The 20741-nt window shown below is 43.0% G+C and overlaps 1 long non-coding RNA gene across 1 annotated transcript in view; it reads left to right on the top strand.

The window, feature by feature from the left end:
- The first annotated feature begins 2582 nt into the window (after nt 1-2582).
- Nucleotides 2583-20741, top strand: part of LOC122466602 — a 32231-nt gene continuing 14072 nt past the window's right edge. Inside the window, exons 1-2 of the long non-coding RNA XR_006292245.1 lie at nt 2583-2666; nt 4752-4938. This is a non-coding gene — a long non-coding RNA (uncharacterized LOC122466602). The remainder of the gene's footprint in view (nt 2667-4751; nt 4939-20741) is intronic.

Here is a 20741-nt window from a genome sequence, read left to right as displayed (position 1 = left end):
TCATCTCTCTGATATCCTGCCACCAGCATGGCTACCACAACACTTAATTCTCAGATCAGACTGCACTGATAGGAGTCAAGAATTATCCACTGTCTTGATAGCCTCTTTCTGTCTTAGCGTAACTTTGACAGTTGTCAGATACTTGTGCATATAATAGTGAGAGGATGATTTCTTCCACTCCCCACATCTGCTCTGCCCACCAGAAACCTGGGAGTAGAGCTGGAACTCTGAGAAGGAAAGAAAATGTTTCTTATGCTGGGGTGAAGGAAGTAGGGCTAGAATTGGCCTAAGCTGCTACTCATGGCTTATCAAAACAGCCTTCTAGTGACCTAAATCTATGGTGGATGGGAGGGTGACTCTTGTATGTTTTGGACAAAGGATGGTTCCCAGTTTGTTTTTGGTATAATCCATTTCATACAAATTTGTACAAAGAATGGCATATAATGTATAGCTAGTGACTTTAACCTCTGTGACAAAGTTCCTGCTCTACCTTGGTGGGTCTTGCGCTTATTGGCGGATTTGCTCACCTTGGAGCTTCACGGAAGCCCTCAGCTTGGCCGTTTTTCTGAATTCACGGTCCAGGTTGACTCCTCCTGTGTCTGACCAGGAGTTGGGAGGTTTGGGGGGAACCCGGGCCTGCCCTCTACTCTGGGTTCCAGCCCAGGGCCCTGTGGAATGCAGCTGTCTAGAGTGCCTCCTGGAACAGCTGTGTGACAGCTACAACTCCCTGGGCTACTTCCCCATGGCCTCCTCCCAACCCCTTCTTTATCCTCACCATAGGACCTCCCTCCTGATGTCTGATAATGCTTGTACATCTCAGTCCGCATTCTCACTCTCAGCTCCTAGTGCCTCTTGCTCCCACCTCCTCACACGCACACCACAAACTGAAGTGAGCTCCTTTTTAAAACCCAGGTGCCCTGATTAGCCTGCCTTAATTGATTCTAGCAGCTTCTGGATTGGCTGCAGGTGTTCTAATCAGCCTGTCTTAATTGTCTCCAGAAGGTTGCTGATTGTTCTGGAACCTTCCCTGTTACCTTACCCAGGGAAAAGGGACCTACTTAGCCTGGGGCTAATATATCTGCCTTCTCTTACTCTCCTATAGCCATCCGTCCCGTCCCTGTCACACCTCTCTTGAATTTATCACTGACATGCTATAAACGGGCAAATTTTTAAGACTGTGTATGATATACCTTTTTCAGTTTGTGTAAAGTTTTTATAAATTTGGCTCACATTTAGCTATCTGTAGGAGACTCCCTATCTTGTTTTTTGTGTGTGTATCTCTGCACGCTTGTGCAGTGGATTCTAGGGATGAGTCCATAGGTGCTGGAAGTAGGGATGTGGGGGGTGCTGCCACACCCCTGGCTTGAAGTAGTAGTAATAACCCAAATACATGGCTTCTGCCTTCAGCACCCCCACTATAAAAATTGTTCCAGTGCCATTGGATGAGTCTGGTTGAAATGAGTTAGTGCAAATGCTAGACCCAGAAAAGAAGAGACTACTTGATTTTGACTTGATCTTGGGTGGTGGCTTCCTGTCTTCTTAGGGCTCATCTTCACAGATGTTGGCGTTGTTGAAAAATTCCCAACCAGCTCTACTTAAAACAGATTTGACTAAACTGAACCTTTTGCTGAAATGTATTGGTTTTGACAAAACTTTCATTGGGAATCATAGAATGTCACGGTTGGAAGGGACCTCAGGAGGTCATCTAGTCCAACTCCCTGCTCAAAGCAGGACCAATCCCCAATTTTTGCCCCAGATCCGTAAATGGCCCCCCTCAAGAATTGAACTCACAACCCTGGGTTTAGCAGGCCGATGCTCAAACCACTGAGCTATCCCTCCCAACCCAAGGTTTTCCTGGTCTGGTATGGAATTTCTAGTAGAGTGAGACACATAGAGATCCTTTTGGAGTTGTTCCACTTTATAAAATTAACAAACACGTACTGGGCCAAAAAGAGAGAGACACAATTTATAGTCTGAACCACCAGGTCATTGTTGTTCTGGGGTGTGTGTGTCTCTTATGCTTTTCGTGACAAATTTCAAAAAGTCTTATTTTTGTCCCACATCAGAAAGAAAACTAACCTTGACATTTGTTTGGCAAAACCGAATTCTTGTTCACCAGCCGGCCCTGGTTTTAATTGAATGGAAAAACTCCTTTTGAAGGTATTGTATCAAGGATAGATACAAAACTTCTGACATCCATTAGACCTGACAAATCTAAATGGGAACATTTTTTGAAGTAAGGGTATGGTTAGATAATAAATCACAGGGTAGAGAGGCAAAACCAAGTAACCTTTTTGTTTCTTTATAGCTAGATACAAGTTAATTAATGTATAATTTCTAGTTTCTTTGAATCTATTTTTTTCTATGTGGTACCTCCTCTTTTTATAAAAACCCTGCCAACCCCGTACAGTAGAGCTGCAGTCTGAAGCATTAAATGTTATAGTAGTGTGAATGCAGTGATTTGTACCATTGTTTTAGGGTAGTGTGGTATTTCTTTTAAGAAGGAAGTAGACTTCTTTCATGTAATATTTTAAGGTGTGTGATGAAATGATGTGATTCTGGAGCCCCTTTCTGCCACAGGTGATGTGCTGTAAGCTAGTCATTGTCAAAGCATATGGAGGAGTTTTGGAAGCTAGCACACTGTATATGGACTGGTGACGGCATTGGTAAGTGATGAGTTGAGGTAAATCAAAAATAGATAGGTGTCAGTTCTGACAGGGGCATCCTACGCTCTCCCTTCAGGATTTTGCAGGGCCTTTTTTTTTTTCCTTGCAGTCATTCAATGTCATAAACCTGGAGATGCTATTTTAACAGGAGCTTGTTGTCAGGGTTACTGAGAATTACAGATGGGGGTGTGAAATTCTGTGTAAACAACTGGAGATTTCAGGCAGAGAATTTTAGGAGTGCCACATCCTATTAATACTTACTCATCATTTTCTGCCCATGCACTCGTTCATGAATTACACATTCCGTTATTTTTGGCTTGTCACTGGAGTGATTTTACTCTAAATGGGTAACTATATGCAGCTAAATAGGCAATAGGCCAAATTCATACATGCTGGCAGAGGGCTGTGTAAGCTACACCCCCTGCTGCTTTGCTCGTGCCTTATTGTTCCCTCACACTGAGGGAGGGAAGGTTGGGATCACCACTACTCACCCTCTGGTGGAGTTTCCATCAGGGAGGGCAGCTTTCTTAACTGTTGTTGGCTCTGTAGGAGCTCGGTGCATGAGGTTGCACTGATCAGAACGGACACCCTTGTTGAACCTCCTTTTGGCCAACACCACCGCTTTCTTAGGCTACTTGTCTTCCTGTGGATCCCCTGGTGGACTGGAGGTGTATTTTTCTGCAACCTAATCTCTTCCCCTGCTGGACCCTAAACCTGAGCTGAATGTGGTTCTTTATGTTAAAAGGTTCCATAAGTAAAAGTGATAGCATCTAGCGGGAATGCAAGTAAACCAGGTAAAGAGGAACGACATCTTTTTGCCTCCTTCCTCACTCTCTTCCAAACTCTGGCTCTGTAATGAGTGGGAACCTGCATTTAATTCCCTTGGTTTGATTGGTGTTTTCTGGGTAAGCAATAAGCAGTAGATCTTAGCCAATAAGCTAAAGGCTTGTGTAGGAATGTTTTGCCTGTCATCCAGGGAAAGAAGATAAGAAAGGCAGGTTCCAATGATCAGGTAGGTTTAATCAAGTCTTTTGTTAATGGAAGTTTTAGGAGCTTGGAATGCTCATTTACTAAAAACCCAGGTGACCTAGTATAGGATACTTTGCCAAACTGATAATATCTTGGACTACCCTGTAAATCAGTGTGAAGATCAGAGACCTCTCATAAAAACCTGTTAGTGGCTGTACCTGCCAACCTGTTTAGATGCTTCGAGAGCACTGGAATCCCAGTTCTATGGCAGGTATAACCAAGAGAACCTACTGCGGTGGTACCTAAATACTGTGTCTATAGCTGGTCTCACAGGCCAAAGTCCTCCTTGGTACACGTGACACACATCAGATCACAGGTTGCTCTCTAACCAGGATGCTTGTGATAGCAGCTCTTTACTAAGTGAATTAAACAGACACTTTCCTTGAATGAGCTAGTAGCAGAGCTGACTTACACGTACTTCATTACCAAAGCATCAAGTGAATACAACCGAAAGCGAACTCTCAGTCCAGTTGCTGGAGAGAGGGAAAAGATGAGGGTTAGAAAAAGAAAAATGGCTGAGAAACTACTGTACCAACTAAGCAGGAGGGGGGAAAGATTCTGCCTTGAGTTCATAAACCCAAACTAGCTGCAATGAAGGTGGGTACATGATTATAAATAAGACCAACACTTGGTCCCATCAGTCTCATGTGTGTCGTGTGTGGCCTTCAAAAGACATTTTAGAAACTTTCTTACACTGATATGGTGAAGATGTCTCTTCACTGAGGGCCTGATCCAAGCCCCATTGAAGTCCATGGGAATGTTGCCATTAACTTCCATGGCAACAGCCTCAAGCCTTAAGGTTCCTTATGTGAGAACTTTTTAGTGGTAGATTTAAACAATATAAAAACATGGTTTAAAAAAAAAAAGCTGTAACCACTGGAAAAAATGTATCTAGTTCTGAGAAGACTTCCTTGGGCAGAGAACCTCATGTGCTGGCATTTAAGAACCTCTGCAAATTGTATTATGATAGGCTTATGGCTCACACTTAATAAGCAATATATATTAATACTGGATTTATCACTCTGTTCAACGTTTCTGATACTGAATTCCTACAAGGAGAATTGGTCCCTGAATTCCTGCTGAGTACCATTTACAATAGCAACTTACAGCTCTTTGAACTCCCACAATTACTACAAGCTTTTCATCTATTACAAGGCCTGTGATCATAAGTGAAAGGAGGAAGAAGAGAGAAGCCAGGTAGAAGAGAAGCCTCCTTTATAAGAGAGATGAGAAGGCAGCGAATGTAAGTAGTTACTGTTTAGGACACTATGTCTCAAGGCTGAATCTTAATATCTGACGTCATGTCAAGCTTGGAGACAAGCTAACTACAGAACCTCTAGGGTGTATGATCAGTTGGAGCTAAGCTTTAATACTAGGATTTCAGGAAATGTGCCTGAACTCTGAGCAAGGATACGCTCAGATCCATATGAGGGCAGGGGTATCAGATTCTCCAGTTAACCACAAATATTTTGCAATTAATCATGCTTAGAGTTGCACTTAGATCAAATAAAAACAACATGTTAAAGACCTAGAGTAGGAGGCAATCTGAATATCATTAATGAACATGAGTTTCAGCTTTAGAATGTTTTTGCCAAAGCTTACTCGAAATGTGTCAAACAGAACTGAGATCAAACAGAAATCAGCCATTGGTATGTTGTATGTGAGAGTTTGAAATGGAGGTGGGGGAGGGGGGGAGGAGGAAGTGTGACGGGAAGTAAGATTGCAACTGTCCAAGGGACAAAGATCTAAAGTAGATCTAAATATATATGGTGACATAGTTATCGGTCCTCATTGTAGTCATCATCACACAAGGAACGTTACCTCTGTGCCAAGGAAATGCCTTCTTGGGATTTGCAAGCAGCATGACACATCACTCTAATGTATAGTCAACCTGAGAGGAAGGAGGTAGTTTCCATCCGAAGTCGCTGGAACAGTCAAGCTCCCCCATCACTTGCTGCTCTACGAGGGGTGCACAGTGTGTCGGGGATGGGGGAGCCAGAAGGAGCCTTAGGGTACATCTGTGCTAGATTTGGAAGGTGTAAATTCCAGCTCAAAGAGACTGACTTCTGGTAACTCTGATTTGAGCTACTGCACTAAAAATAGAAGGGTTGCTGCAGAGATGGGAAGGGCTGGCCACTCCAACTACAATCCTGTCTGAGACAATAGGTAATACTGTGGCAACTAGTCACCCCCATCACCATGCCGACACTTTCACTTTTAGTGTGCAAGATCAATTAGAGCTAGCATGAGTGTGTCCTCTCAAGTTGGAATTTACATCTCCCAGCTCTAGTGTAGACATACCCATAGTCACTTGAGAGAGCACCACATTCACATCTCAAGCAGTGGGATGGATTTGTGCTCAGTTGGGTCTGCTCAGTGGCTGTTTTTCACAAGCTCTCATTGTAGCTTGATGTGTCTGTGGTGACTAGAGTTTGTTGAGGCTCAAGCCACAAAATAGCAATATTTCAAAGACCTATTTGAAGCTTGGTAGCCAATACCTGACCTGATCTTCCCATTTCTTCTGTGGGTTGTATATTCACACTGGGTCTTGCGGGCTGACTCAGGTAGGCTTTCCAATGTGTTTTTATGCCTGTTTGGTGTTTGGGCCAGGCTAGCTTTTCTTTCCAGAGATAATTTGAAGATATCTATCTGCTTTTTCGAGAAACTACTAATGAATACAGAACTGGTAAAAAGAACAAGGAATACTTGTGGCACCTTAGAGACTAAGAAATTTATTTGAGCATAAGCTTTCGTGGGCTTATAGAACTGGTGTCGCTCCATTTTCTCATGTGGGGTACACCTATGGCTGGTTGTGAATGCAATTGCAGTGCAGGAGGCGTCCACATGTGAAGTCAAACCTTTAGTTTTGTTTTCCTCCATGTGAGTTTTCCTCATATTCCTTGTGGCCGCTTGCGCTTTCATGAGTATATAAATGCACCTCTCAAAACTATTTCCCTCTGTTGGAATGTACTGGTAAACACAATGGAGACCATTCCCTTTTGTGGAGAATTTTGAAATCTTTTGTTTTCATTCCTAATCAGACCGAAACCAAATTTCAAAGTATTGAAATCCTTCACAAAACAGAGTTACCTGTCTCCACACAGCCCTAGCTTCTGCTTCCTATTGGTGATCGTCTGTTTCAAAAGACTGACTCTTTGCTCTTTGAGGAAAAGCTATGACTCCCCACTCAAATCAGGAAGGTCTTCCTACCTCCATCATTCCTTACCTTTCCTATAGAAAATTCCTTGTCTGTGTCTTCACGTCTCCTTCATCTTTTGAGGAAGCAGGTGTAAACTACTTAATCTTAAAGTCAAGTAATCTTCTCTTGGTCTAATGGGGTTTTTGTCATATTTATTAGGTGTTTGCATATAACATGCCACTCACCTGGTTTCTCCATTCCTTCCTTTGAAGCTGTTGTTTCCGGTTCATTCCACTACATAGTTAGTCGGCACGCTTGAATGTTAAATACATCTTCTTGGAACGCAAAACAAACTGAGTTTATCCATTTTGGTTTTTTTTAAAGAAAAAAATCTCATTATCCAACATGGGAGGAGGGCACCAGGAAGTTTTGATTATATGTTATGCTTCAAGTAGCAGAACCTAATCTGAACTCCCCTGTTAACCAAAATATAATCACATCGCCCCCCCCACCCCGCCCCGGACTTATAGCTAAGAGATGTTTGGATAGATGCTTGGCTTCTCCAACACTGGCTAATTCGGCTGAAGTGCTTAAACCATAGTAAACAAATATGGTACTGTCTGTCCATACTAACAAAGGTGCATATCAGCAGGCTTTGAAGGCTATGTTTGAGGGCTTTCAGCTGAGCCAGAGCCTCAATTCTCTGACTTCCACCCCCTAATCATTGACATTTTTCACTAGTCCCCCAATATTTAATGTTCTGTAGCAGTGACACAAGTCCTATATAATTGATAGGCAGCCACGCTAGCCTTTTAATCCCTTGATATAACTCACACAACACTCCTTACTTTTCCTGGTGGTGAAAGTGCCTTTTACAACCCTTGTCCAAATTGCCTTCCTTACTTGTCCCTCTAATGTTTAGGTGTAGCTGCTCACTTGCTGAAATATCTTCAAAGATGCCATTTTTATTTAAAATAATCCTTGTCTAGACCAGATATCTGCAAACATTTTAGTCCACATATGAAGTCAAGCCTTTATCTTTGTCCCCTTCCATGTGAGATTTCCTCTTATTCTTGCACTCTTAAGAACATAAGAACGGCCATACTGGGTCAGACCAAAGGTCCATCTAGCCCACTGTCTTCCCACAGTGACCAATGCCAGGTGCCCCAGAGGGAATGAACAGAACAGGTAATCATCAAGTGATCCATCCCCTGTCGCTCATTCCCAGCTTCTGGCAAACAGAGGTGAGGGATACCATCCCTTCCCATCCTGGCGAATAGCCATTGTTGGACCTTGTGGGTGTATAAAGGCATCTCTCAAAACTATTTCCCTCTGTTTGAAAGTACTGGTATAAATGGAAACAATTAAATATACAACGTTGAATCTGAAACACCATGGGGATAGCTTGGTCAAGATAATAATGGAGATGCATCCAGAATCATTCAGTGACCGGAAATAAGTGAGAAATTTTGAGAGGAGCTCTATGCATAGAAGGACATATTCAGGAGCATTATATGTGGAGAAAGCTGGCTTTCACTGATTTTCATAGTTACTGTAAGGGCCTGATTTAAAACCCACTGAGGCCAACCAAAGCGCTCTGAGCTGACTGATAAATGCTAAAGCAATGGAGCAAGACCTCCCCTTCCCTCCATTTGGGTTTCTGTATCAATAGAGTGATGATTTCAGCCCAGGTTAAACTAATACACAGAACAAACAGGCAAAATAAACCCTACTCGTTTAACCAGTGTGAAGAGGGCAGTTTCTCTCATTTAACTAGTGTGATGAGGGCAGTTTCTCCAAGGACCTTGCTGACATGTAGCAAGTGCTCAGCAAGAAACTGGGTTTAAAAAAAAAAAAGGTGGTCAGGAGTCATAAGATGCTATTCCAGGGGGCCACTTCTGCCTCTATTTAAGGGAAACATTCAAGCAGCAGCATGTTAAGTGTTGCTGTAAAGAGTTGCACAAAGGGAAATCATTTCCAGTGCACCACAACAAACTGTATTGGCCCTGTGAAACCATAAATAATGCTGTAGATTCTTGGTCACTGTGTGCTGGCACCTTTTTTATTAACTGGTTCGACAGACAATGAGCACCCTTCCTTCAAGACCATAAAGTGGCCATTGAGCGATGATGAGGTGGTCAGGCTTGCTCTTACTGAGTAGAAAATATATGGCTTGTACCGTAAAGGGGTATGAAGGCACTGTATGACTCTTCCCGTGCCCAGCCTAGTTACTTGGTTGTGAGCTAAGCACAGGATTTATCCCCACATGAAGGGTTTAATTTACCTTTGTTGTAACAAATTCTACTTTTAATTACACTTCTGCCAAGTCAATGGGGTTACATGGATGTAATTGGTACCTGAGGCAGTTTATTTCCTATTCCAAGCGGAAGGGTGGAGGTGGATGTGCTATAGTATCGGAGGTACAATTGTGGGTAAATGTTGACTCTCTAAGAATGACAGAACCTACTGGCAGTCAGTTGGGTTGAATTTTGGATAGTCATTTCCCATTCCCACATTAAATTTGTTTTTATATCATAGTCTTCCTTCCATTTCAAACCTGAAAACATATCATCCTACAATGCAGCGATGACGTGGCATCTGCGTTAACTGATTGTTTGTCCCTACTAATATTTAACTGAGCTATGTGCAACCTGTGGTTATGTGACAGCTGCCGTGATGGCTGAACTATGGACCTCCAGAACTGGAACCATGAGCCTCTACAGCTTGAGCTAAAGAGACAGGCTCTGCGGCTCAGGCTGTAACAGACCAACATCGTCTGTGGATTGGGCAGCGGGGGAGGCGTAACATGCACTGATTAGCGGGTTACCTGAACCGTGTGACTCTCTGTCCCTCTCTAGCAGCTAGTTTGGGTGGAGAGGTTTGAGTCTGCTAGGGCTTTCAGACTAGTGTTCTTGGTCCTTTAGTTGAAGCAGCTGATGTTTTTTAGATCCAGGTGTCCTCGGTTCAGTCCCCACAGAAAGCCCAACCCTGGGTAAATACAGCTATTCCTACACATTCAATGTCCAGGGAAGTATTGTCATTGTCATTATGGCCTGGCATCTGTGATCAGCCCTCCCTAACCAGCTTGCTCACTCTTTGGTTGCAGAATACAATACATTTGTAATATCCTAATTATGAACACCATCTGCAAAGTTGCTGTAAGTACCATTATGGGGAACTATAAACTATCCAGAATAAAGCCAACCAAGTATGAACACAGTGCAAATTGAAATAGGAACATGCTCTCCCCATAAAGTGGTCTCTGACAACGTTCTTTGCAGCTGGATTATATATTCAGCTCCGAGTTGCTTCTCAGTGTTCTGTTATGCCAGTTCTCCTGCTCTCCCTCCTTCATTCAGTCCATGTGGATGCACATTAGTGTATTTTCTTTTTCCTCTTGACTTCACATGGTCCAGTGTCTCCTCCCTCAGCAGACTCTTACTCAGCCTTGTTTTACCCTCTGACCTGCCATATGGGAGAAAGGCGAGAGATTTCATAGGGACTCTATTTATTCAGTATTTTGGCCAGGAGGCAGGGAGCTGTGGCTGCAATTTGAATCCCAGTAAAATAAATAAATGTAGTAATTGCTGGTTCTTTACTTTAGAAATTAGTTCTCATTTAAAGAGGTCTTCAGAGTGGGTATGTGAAGGGGATTCGGAAGGCGTAGTTGAGGCAAACGAAGCATTTTTCTTGGTGAATATGGGGCCTGACTCAAAACCGATTGAAGCCAATGGAAATTCAGTGGGCTTTAGTCCAGGGCCATGATGTACATCTTAGTGACATGTGCAGGAATTTCAATGAAATCAGATGCACAGGTGAGGAAAACGCAAAGCCATGCAGCGGGAAATTAGTTTTGCTATAGAAGAATGGGCAGCAGCCAGAATTTTATACACAATTTTAGCCGCTTTATTTTGCAGCTGTGTTAGCCACTAAAAGGTGACACTAAAATAGTTGGTAGAAGGAAAAAAAATGCTAAGCTCAATCTTTCCTTTCATGACAACGTGTTAATGGTTTAGAAAGAGTTTCCAAAAACGTGTGTTTAGGATTAAAATAGAAAAGCCAAGAATGAAGTTTAAAATGAGCTTTCAGATCTGGAATAGGCTGTACTGTATATCCATTTGTTATGACACAATGTTCTTTAAGGAGTCATGAAATATGCAAATGCTTGAATGAGACACAAGGGTGGAGACAGCGGTGAGTTTTTGTGTGTTTCAAAAGCACTCTATTAGGTATTTTTGTACAGCAGTCACCATGATATGTAGGTGTATGTGAAAAGTAACATGCACCGTGCTATCTACTGGTTGCAATGGAAGTTATAGTTTGTAGATTACTAAACAGCAGAGTAAATGAGGGCGAAAAGCATGAATGATTTTAAAATGCACAGACTGTTGTGTGGAAAGAGGGCAAAAGTAAGAGCTTTCTACTCTCTGGTGTGCAGAAAAAAGTAAATTGGGTAATCCTTGGGATGTTTGTTCCCCCAGAAAGTCAGGTGGGCCCTTGACAATTAGATATTTGTGTTTAACTACAGGAATTGCACAGGAAAATTAGGCAGGCAGGCTTGCTTTTATTTATTGTGCATGCAGTTATGCACTCTTTTTTTAAATCGTGCACCCCTTTAGAAAATTCAAGCCCATAAGACATGGAAGAAAAGGTAGTGCAGGATAAAATGAGTTAAGGCATGTACCAGAATGTGTAGACAACTAGCCACTCCCATGGAAAAGCCGGAGCAGGGATAGACTGAGGAGCAATGAGGCAGGCTACTCTGATCTTGCCCAGATGCAGGGCTCACTTGGAGAAGGCCCGGCAGGGCGTCCGCTCCCACAGCAGCCGCATGCAGACTGTTTGGAGCAGCACAATAAGCAGGGTGAAAGAAGTGGGGAAGAGTGATCTCCCCGATAGCACTCTATGGTCCCTTCAAGCAACTAACTGGCAGCATGGGTATGCGCAGGATCCTCATAAATGAGCGTGTTTGTTATTGCCGGACCCATCTTCCTTAAATTGTCATCGTATATCTTTCTGACGTGTGTTTTTCTGGTGGTTTGATTGCATGTTGCCAGTCCTGTCTCTGACCCTGCCCATCTGATTTCTTCAGTTTAAGTCACTAGGTTGCTGCTATACGATTTCTGTGCTACCCTGCTGTGTGTGCAACTTCATCCAAGGTCTCCGCAGTTTTAGACCATCGTTGCTAGCACTACAGCTAGGAAGTTAACAGTGATAGCAAATGACCTCATAGTACTGGCATGGAGGTTTTTGCTCCTTTGAATTCAGCTAAGGAAAATGATCCAGTTCTTGCCTACTATTTTGCTTGAATAGTTTTGGTATCAATGTGATTAACTTTCTACTCTTGGACTCCGCCCTTGAGTGCATCAGTGAGAGCTGTCCACTTTCATAACAGGTTTCAGTGAACAGCATCATCTTACAAACAGAGAGGATTTTCATTTATAATCCATGAGAACGGTGCAGTAATGGGCGATTTTTTCTCCTGAATAGAGCTCTAAGTGAAGAAACAAATGTCTGTAAATACAGGCAATTTAGCTCAGAAGAGATATCATCAATGCGGTTCAGAGGTTAATGGGCATGGAGGATTTATAACTAACCAGGCCTATTTAAAAAAAAAACCACAAAGGTAATCTAGTTGACATCTATTGTTCTCCATAAAGCAGCTCATCAGTATTACATCTATTGAGGGTGTTACAAGAGGGTGTTAAACACACACACACACACACACACACACACACACACACCCCTGAAAGTTTGAACCAGCAACACAATCCATATTTCTTTATCTGCTGCCAACATCCAAGCACTGAACTCTCAAGGAGGCTAGGACGCCGCCATCATCTGTCCGTATCTGATTGCTTTGGTAAATACTAAGGTTGCCAAGAATGAAGCAAACGAAAAGCACTTACAGATTAGAAAGAACACATGGCAGCCACTGACCTGCTGAAATCATAAAATACATCATGAAGTAAGAAAAGAGGGGAAACAAATCATCCTCTCTGGGACTGCCCATCTGCTCCCATAAAGCCACACTCATTGTTGCAAATAAATACATGCAGAACAGCAAGGCCTGGGAATAATTTTGTGGTGGATTTTTTGAAAATCATTTTTGGAACCCTTTGCAAGTTTTCCTATATAAACATGATGATATCATCATCCAGAATTAGATATCCATCAGTGGCACCATTCTTAATTATAGAGGGAGCGATTCTTTATAGGTGTCATTAAAAAAATAGTTTCCAGTCCAGAGTGGGGGTGGTAGTGTTTAAACACTAATGAAAAGAAACAACTAAAAGAATTCCACGTTTTTGCAATAAGTTCTGATGGAGCAGTGTTTGCGTCACGTCAGTGGTTCTGCAGTCTGAATATTTGTCAGTCTTTTATCACTGTACATTGAAAGGGGTAGATAACTCCATATACCACAGGCTTCAATAGAAGTTGGGCTGGGCCCTTGTATTTCAAAGGCTCAAAGTGTTAAATACATCTTAGGTAGAAGGAAAAGGAGTACTTGTGGCACCTTAGAGACTAACAAATTAATTTGTGCATAAGCTTTCCTGAACTACAGCTCACTTCATTGGATGCATCGAAAGCTTATGCTCAGATAAATTTGTTAGTCTCTAAGGTGCCACAAGTACTCCTTTTCTTTTTGCGAATACAGACTAACACGGCTGCTACTCTGAAACCTGTCCTTAGGCAGAAGGTTGGCCAAAGGCTCTCCCTATCCTGTTCACCTCACAAAAGCCCTGAATTAAACCCTGAGTTACAACAGAGTTGTGCAAATGTGCAGTGTGACCAACCTCAAACATTCACAGATCATGCCAAAAAGCTGCCAAAAAACAATGAACCAGAACAATTTGGGAAGTGACTTTGCAAACTTCCCCCACCCTCAGTGTGGAGAATGCTTAACAGTCATTCGCTTCTCTATGTAACCGAAATGGGGTAATTCTATACCAAGTCATCTCTGCACTTCAGCGCTCTGGATGTCCAACCTCATTGAAAACGTGAGCTGGGTGGGAAAGTTTCATCCAGTTATTTCTTTTTTTAACTAAAACACTCGAAAAATTTTCAGGATTCCCCCCACACTCTTCAACCAGCTTAGCTGAAAACCTTTGCCTACCCCAATAACCTGTGTCTTGTCTTATTTCCGTTCCCTAGGGGATGACTGATCCATTGCCAGTTGTGAAGAATTTCTTACTTCTATCACGGTTTTTTAAAATGAATATATCAACAAAAAGGATTATACTGTTCGTGAATCAAACAGCCCTATTTATCCGCTTGAAGCGAGTCTGTTGACATTTGCTGTAGCCTATAGCCACTTCTAATTCCCAGGGCATGTCAAACTGCTGGGAGCGCACCGAGTCTTGCCAGTGTGACCATGAGGAGGTCTCTTGTCCATAGGCCTTTGTATAAAAGGACTAAATGAGCATTCTCAAGGTACAACGCAAACCTTCTATCCAATAGAAAACTCACGCTTTTTACAAAACGTGTTTCAACATAGTCTTTTCTCATAGAGTCTCATGTGAGTAAATAACACCATCTGCGAGTATTTTATTATTCAGTGATAAAGAGGAATGTTTTAAAGGTATCTGATTCATTGAACCTTCCACAGAATCTATAGAGTCCCTGCCCACAATCAAACTGGCTCTGTGGCAAGACAAAAGCCATGGAAAATGGCTGACTTTTTCAGTGCCAGCTGTGTTCTTAGGTTCTAAGCTTGACATGTATTACATCTGTTCACCCTTGAACAGGGCCCATTATTGGAGAGCGGACAGTCTAATCCTTAATGGGGTGTGGGGGAAGGGAAGGTACTTAACATGTAAGTTCAGCCTTCTGAAGCTATGAACAATTCTGTTTGACTCAGGCCGACGTGTATGTATTCAAATCATTCCAGCCTTCCCGTTCACTAACCGCACCCCCAGCCCAGTGATGTCTCAGGGACCGATTCTCATGTGTACACTAAGGTCCCTTTAGGGTACTCTGGCAGCATAAAGGGACTTTACCGAGGATAGAAATGTTCTTCTAAGAAACCCCCTATGCAGAGGACCTCACTGACCAAGGCAGAGTTGCTCCTAGCCCAAGTTGTAGGGGTCAGATCAGGAGTGTATCGGTACATAGCTCATATGCACTGCATGGCAGCTATTCTGTGAGTCCTGGGAAAGCGGTGTGTGTGTGTTGTGTGTGTTAGAGCAGCACTTGCATAGCCCTAGAATACAGTGAGCACAAAGGTAGTTTAACGCCACCTTTCTATTCCCCCCACCCCTCTTTACCACACACACATCCCTACCCCAAGCACAGGAATGGAATAAACTAAATTTCAGACCCTGTGGACATGTCTACACTTGCCATTCAAAGTGGAAAAAGTCCCTTTTTGCCACAAAAAATATGAGAGCATCTACACTTGCCAATGACCTTTTGTGGTGAAACTCAGAAGTTTCACCACAAAAAGAAAACTACTTCCACAAGAGGCGTACAGCTCTTACTGGTGATGTGCAAGTGAAGACACGCTCTTCCTGTTTACACAGCTTTTAGCCTCCGCAGGATATCCCACAATGCCCAGGTGACCACTCTGGCAGCTGCTCTGATGCCAGATAAACAGACACCCACCCCTCCCCCTGTAAAGCTCCAGAACTTTGAAACTCCCCTTCCTGTTTTCTTGGCAAGTGCTCACCTATCATCTGGCCAGATGACAATGGCTGCTCCATGGAGCAAACGATCCCCTGCTTGGAGCAATGCAGAGCTACTGGAGCTGATCCGTGTTTGGGGAGAGGAGGCTGTGCAGGGACCCAGGATCCCCCGCGATCACCCCCCCAACCCTCTCACAAGACCCATCGTCAAAATGGCGAAAGCTGCACTGTGAGATAGCTGCCCTAGAATGCTGGTCTCATCAGCGATGGAAGAGCTGTAATGTAAACACTCTCTGACGCCTGAGGAATGAAGTGAGTACTCAAACCAGCACTTTACTTTCACCGGTGCAACTTACAGCGCAAAAACTCTGCAAGTGTAGACATAATCTGAGACTTCAGCTTCTCCGAAGAACTCTATGTCTACACTACAGATGTTACAGCTGCACAGTTGTACCACTGCGCTGCTGTAAGGTCTCCCGTGTAGCTGCTCCATGGTGGCGGGAGAGAGCTTTCCCATCAGCATCGTTAAACCACCCCCAACAAATGGTGGTAGCTATGTCGGTGGGACAGCGTCTCCTGCCGACGTAGCGCTGTGCACACCAGCTCTTCTGTTGATGAAACTTATGTCTGTCGGCGGGGTGGTTTTTTCCGCACCCCTGACCAACAGAAGTTTTACCAACAAAAGTGCGAGTGCAGACAAAGCCTCTGATTGTGAAGGGTTGAGTCTTCCTGAGCGTGAAAAATAAAACCGGCAGGAACAGGTATGTTTTTTGGTTTTGTTTTTAATTGCCGGAAAAATCTTTGTTTCCATAGTATTTATCCCATTTCACAGACTGCACCAAGGACTTTCAAGCACTTGTCTTAAACCATCTCTACCAGAGCAAGTACCTGGAAAATTCTGAAGAGCACTGGTTATTTTCTGAACTGTTAATTACTTTAAATATCGTTCTTAACAGGACTGTCACTAGACATTAATAACAAGGACAACATTTGGCCTTGAATCTGTTGCCTAGTTTAGTTACTTTTATTATGAGTCCTGCCATTTTCATTTAAAGTCCCAGCTTCTGGAATCATGCGTCTGTGTGAAAATCTTTGCTTTCATTTAGAAAAAGGGGGTCTAAAGTCCGTACCATTCTCCTGACTTCTAAGCCAATCTCATCACTTTTTTGGGGGGAGGTGTGGAGGGTGCTAACGAATGATTTTTGAATGCTTGGTGCTGACAGTATTGCAATTTGAGGGTTTAGAGTGGAAGCAGCTATGGGTTTTGGTTCAAATTACCTGTTCTTGTGACTTTGGTTCTGGGACAGATACAAAAACAAGAGAGACTTATTTTCCCTTTCCAGCCCAGAAACAGCTAAATCTCAGGGCCATAGCTGTTCACATGAGATTTTGGCCCATGATTCTGGACATTTGTTAAAATTGGCAGATCAAACAAAAAATACACCATTTTGGGCTGAAGTCTTGTCAGAGGGGTGGTGATGCTGTAAACTTAGCAGTGCACATGGCACACATCACACCTCCTATACTAAGACTTTATTTATTTAAGTATATAGAAATGTAATTTTTGCAGCGAAAATGGGGTAAAAAGTTCCATTTGGTTCTGGTCTAGTTTTCTTTCTGAGAAGGATTTAACACTATAGATATGCAGAGTCCCACTGATTACAGTTTATTGTAAAAAATTTAAGCACAGCAGTCTTGGAGCATTTTATATGCATTTTCTTGTGTATATAAAATGTTGTGTCTGTGTTTGGCCAGTCCAATAGTTCAGCAGCTCCGTCCCCCACCCTACCCCCAAAAAAGTCTTGATCTTCCAGGTCTCTTCCTCATGGCTCTGGAGGATTAAAGGGCACTATTTATTACAAGCAAATAGAATGATTTATCATAACCAGAAAGCAAATGGGGAAAAATTCTCCCTCTTGGGATCTAGTCCAGTTCTGTGACCCCTGTTTGCTGGGAAAGCCAGCAGCGTAGCTAGATCCTGTCACACAGTCTTAATCTCCCAATTTATATCCACTATCTGAATGGAAAGCCTGATATCTGGCATCCAGTGAATTCAAAAGAAGGGGACTTCTCCCATCCTTGTTTGTCTTTGTCTGGAGCTCTGTTACATTTTCTTCCTTTTGAAATTGCTTTAGAATTCCAGATGCAGCTGGAGTTTTCTGATTTCCCTAAAATGTATTTTTAACATTGTTTTCAAATATATATCCTCTTCCATTTCAGACCAAACCCACTTCAGGCAATGTCTTTCTGGGGGTTACTGCACCTCTCTGCGGGTAAAATTACCGCATTTGGCTTGGTGTCCCACATCTCATTCCAGGGCTGCTATAATCCATGGAAATGTATTGCCTGACCAGTTTTTTTTTTCTTTTCTTGATTTTTAAAACCAGATGCAATTTAAAATCTTCTCTTAATCAGTTATTAGTGTGTGTTATTGCCCTTGGATTTATGACTGTCTCTGTATAGTTTTCAGTTGTTTTCTGTCCTTCTAGTTTTTCAGATTTTCCTAGTGTTTAGGTTAGCACAATAAATCATCTTCCTATTTACCCACCTCCCCCATATGTGGCCATGTCAGGAGACTACTTTCCTCCATCCCTTCTTTGCCCCGCCCCCGCTCCCCAAGCTGGACTTTTTGGCTCGTGTTATTGGTATATGGCTTTCTACCTGTATTTGTTAGTTTGTGGTGAGGCAGAGACTGAATTTTTTCTTCCTTGTTCACATCACGCAAACGTTTAGGTTCCTCTTGCCATTAAGTACAAGACATAAAGCTAGCTGAAGGATGCCACAGTCACAAAACAATGATCCAGCATAGCCATCCTGTTTCTAGTTCAGTATTTATGGATCCCTTGGGTTTGTTTTTGTTTTTCTTCTTCTTCAGTCCAAGAACGGTGGTGAGATGACATGCATTAGCTTTCCCATTGCCCCAAGATAATACTGTTTTGTGTTCTTGCTAGGCTACAAGAATTAAAGCTTCTCGTTCCCAAAGGAAAACATTGCCTCTCAGTTCCTACAAGCCTTCCTAGGACTGCATGCAAAACTATAGTATGTAAAATGTCTAAGCTCTCTACAAGTCCAGGACTCGGGGGTCTGGAGATGTGGGCTTTTTTTATTCCTGGCCCTGACAGATTTTTGGCTAACTTTGACCAAGTCACTTAATTTCTCTTTGCCTCACTTTGCCCGTTTCTAAAATGGAAAAAGCACTTCCCTTCCTGTGGGGGTGGTGTGATACTTAGTTAATTAAGGTTTGTAAAACACTTCAAATATCATTCTACATCAAGCTCTGGAATTTGCTCCCTACTCTCGATAACGAAATGGTCTGAATCTCTTTACCTTTAAGCCATGCTACAAACACTGTCTGTTTGCTAGAGATTTTGGGTGGGTGGGAGGCTGTTTAAATATATTCTCTTGCTGTTTGAATTACTGGCTGGTTAAGTTAATTCTCTTGTGGTACTGGGTAGTTACTCTTAGCATGGATCATTGTTTTAAATAGCAGCTAGGGTGCCTAGGTCTGGGGATAGGCATCTTATTTAAATCTAAATAAATATAAAATGTGACCCACTTCTGCCCACAACTTTAATATGGGGGTGTGATGTGAGGAGGTTACTTGTTCTAATATACACAGTTCCACCATGATCACAGCAGCCTTTCCTAATGCTGGAGCCATGGCAGTTAAGCCCACTGACTTTGACCAGTAACTGAAATTTGAGAGTTTTAACTGAGTTTCACTCTGAGTTTCTGGATTCATTTGAAAATGAAACTCTGAGTTAAACACAGCAGGTGCAAACCCATGTGAACTGAAACATACCAGCTAAAAAAGGGTCGCATTGAACCCCCTGAGAATTGAAACAGCAAATTTTGCAGGTCTTGTCTGCTTTCTACCTCACCTCTTACACTATTTCAACGGAAAGCTGAACTGTTCAATTGCTCGGTCACACGATGATGGACCTCGTTGGTCTTTTACAAGAACTGTTGCAATTTAAAACATAACACTTGTTGGGGGGAGGGTGTTTTAATTTTGGTGCAACCTGGGGAGATGACGTGTCTTGTTTTCAACCGAAGGCAATGTTTGTTTCAAGCCCCGTTGTAGTTAACCGTGTACCGTTTCACATGTCATTATGTTCGGAAGTGGCCTTGACTCGGAAGTTCAGAGTCATGTGCCGAGCTGGGATTTTCAGGGTCCATCTCTAACTAAAAATTAGTTGCTTTCTTACTCTTTCAAAGAAGAAGAAGACTGGCCTGCTTCTCACAAGAATTTTGGGCAGAAGAGCTGTTGAAAGCACTTTGGTTGCTGTGGATAATATGAATGAGTTGCTGTAAATAGCAACTATTTTCCCTCTGTCTAAAAGTAGATCCAAATGGTAGACATCTGGATTTACAGACCGCTTTAACCAATCAAGCCATGAGGAGAAACGTGTAGCTGATATTTCCCCCTCAAATTTGGTGTTAAAGTACTCCTGCTAAAGGCCGATGTACTGAAGAATTTTCAGTGTCTTAAATTTTTTCTTCTCCATTTTAGTCAGCAAACTCACTTCTATACTAATGAGAGCATCATGCCAAAAGCACTAGGAAAAAAGTGTGGTAATGAGTCTGAAAATTAGGTCAGAGCTAGATGGTGGTTGTCAAGTCCCAACCATTTTTGACAACAAAATTGGAAGGCAAGACAGTTTCAAGGTTTTGGGGGTTTTTTTGGTACTGCTGTATTCCTTTCCACTTCTTCATTTCCTATGCAGCTTACTTGAAGAAAGAGAGAGAAATGGAAGCCTGACCTGCCCTACAGGCTGCAAATAACTCTAGGTCCCCAAGTTAGAAAATGTTGGACTTTAATTTTCAAATATTCAGTCCTTCAAATTTCCAGAGACTTTTCCAGTATTTTAGATGCCCATCCCTGTTCTAGGGTAAACTTCTTAGCCTGAGGGCCACATCTGGGTATGGAAGTTGTATGGCGGGCCATGAATGCTCACGAAATTGGGGGTTGGAGGTGTGGGAGGGGGTGAGTGCTCCGGCTGGGGGTGCGGGCTCTGTGGTGGGTCCCAAAATGAGGAGGTCAGTGTGTGGGAGGGGGCTCCGGGCTGTGGTGCGAGGGTGGGGGTGAGGGCTCTGGCTGAGTGTGTGGGCTCTGGGGTGGGGATGAAGGTTTGGGGTGCAGGAGGGTGCTCTGAGCTGAGACCAAGGGGTTCGGAGGGCATGAGGGGGATCAGGGCTGGGGCGGGGGTTAGGGTGTGGGAGTGGGGCAGGCTCCAGGTGGCGCTTACCTGAAGCAGCTTGCAGAAGCAGCAGCATGTCCCC

The sequence above is a fragment of the Chelonia mydas genome, chromosome 7 (assembly GCF_015237465.2).
Source record: "Chelonia mydas isolate rCheMyd1 chromosome 7, rCheMyd1.pri.v2, whole genome shotgun sequence".
NCBI lineage: Eukaryota > Metazoa > Chordata > Testudines > Cheloniidae > Chelonia > Chelonia mydas.
Note: the sequence above shows the minus strand (reverse complement) of the source record. Positions and strands in the feature narration are given on the sequence as shown.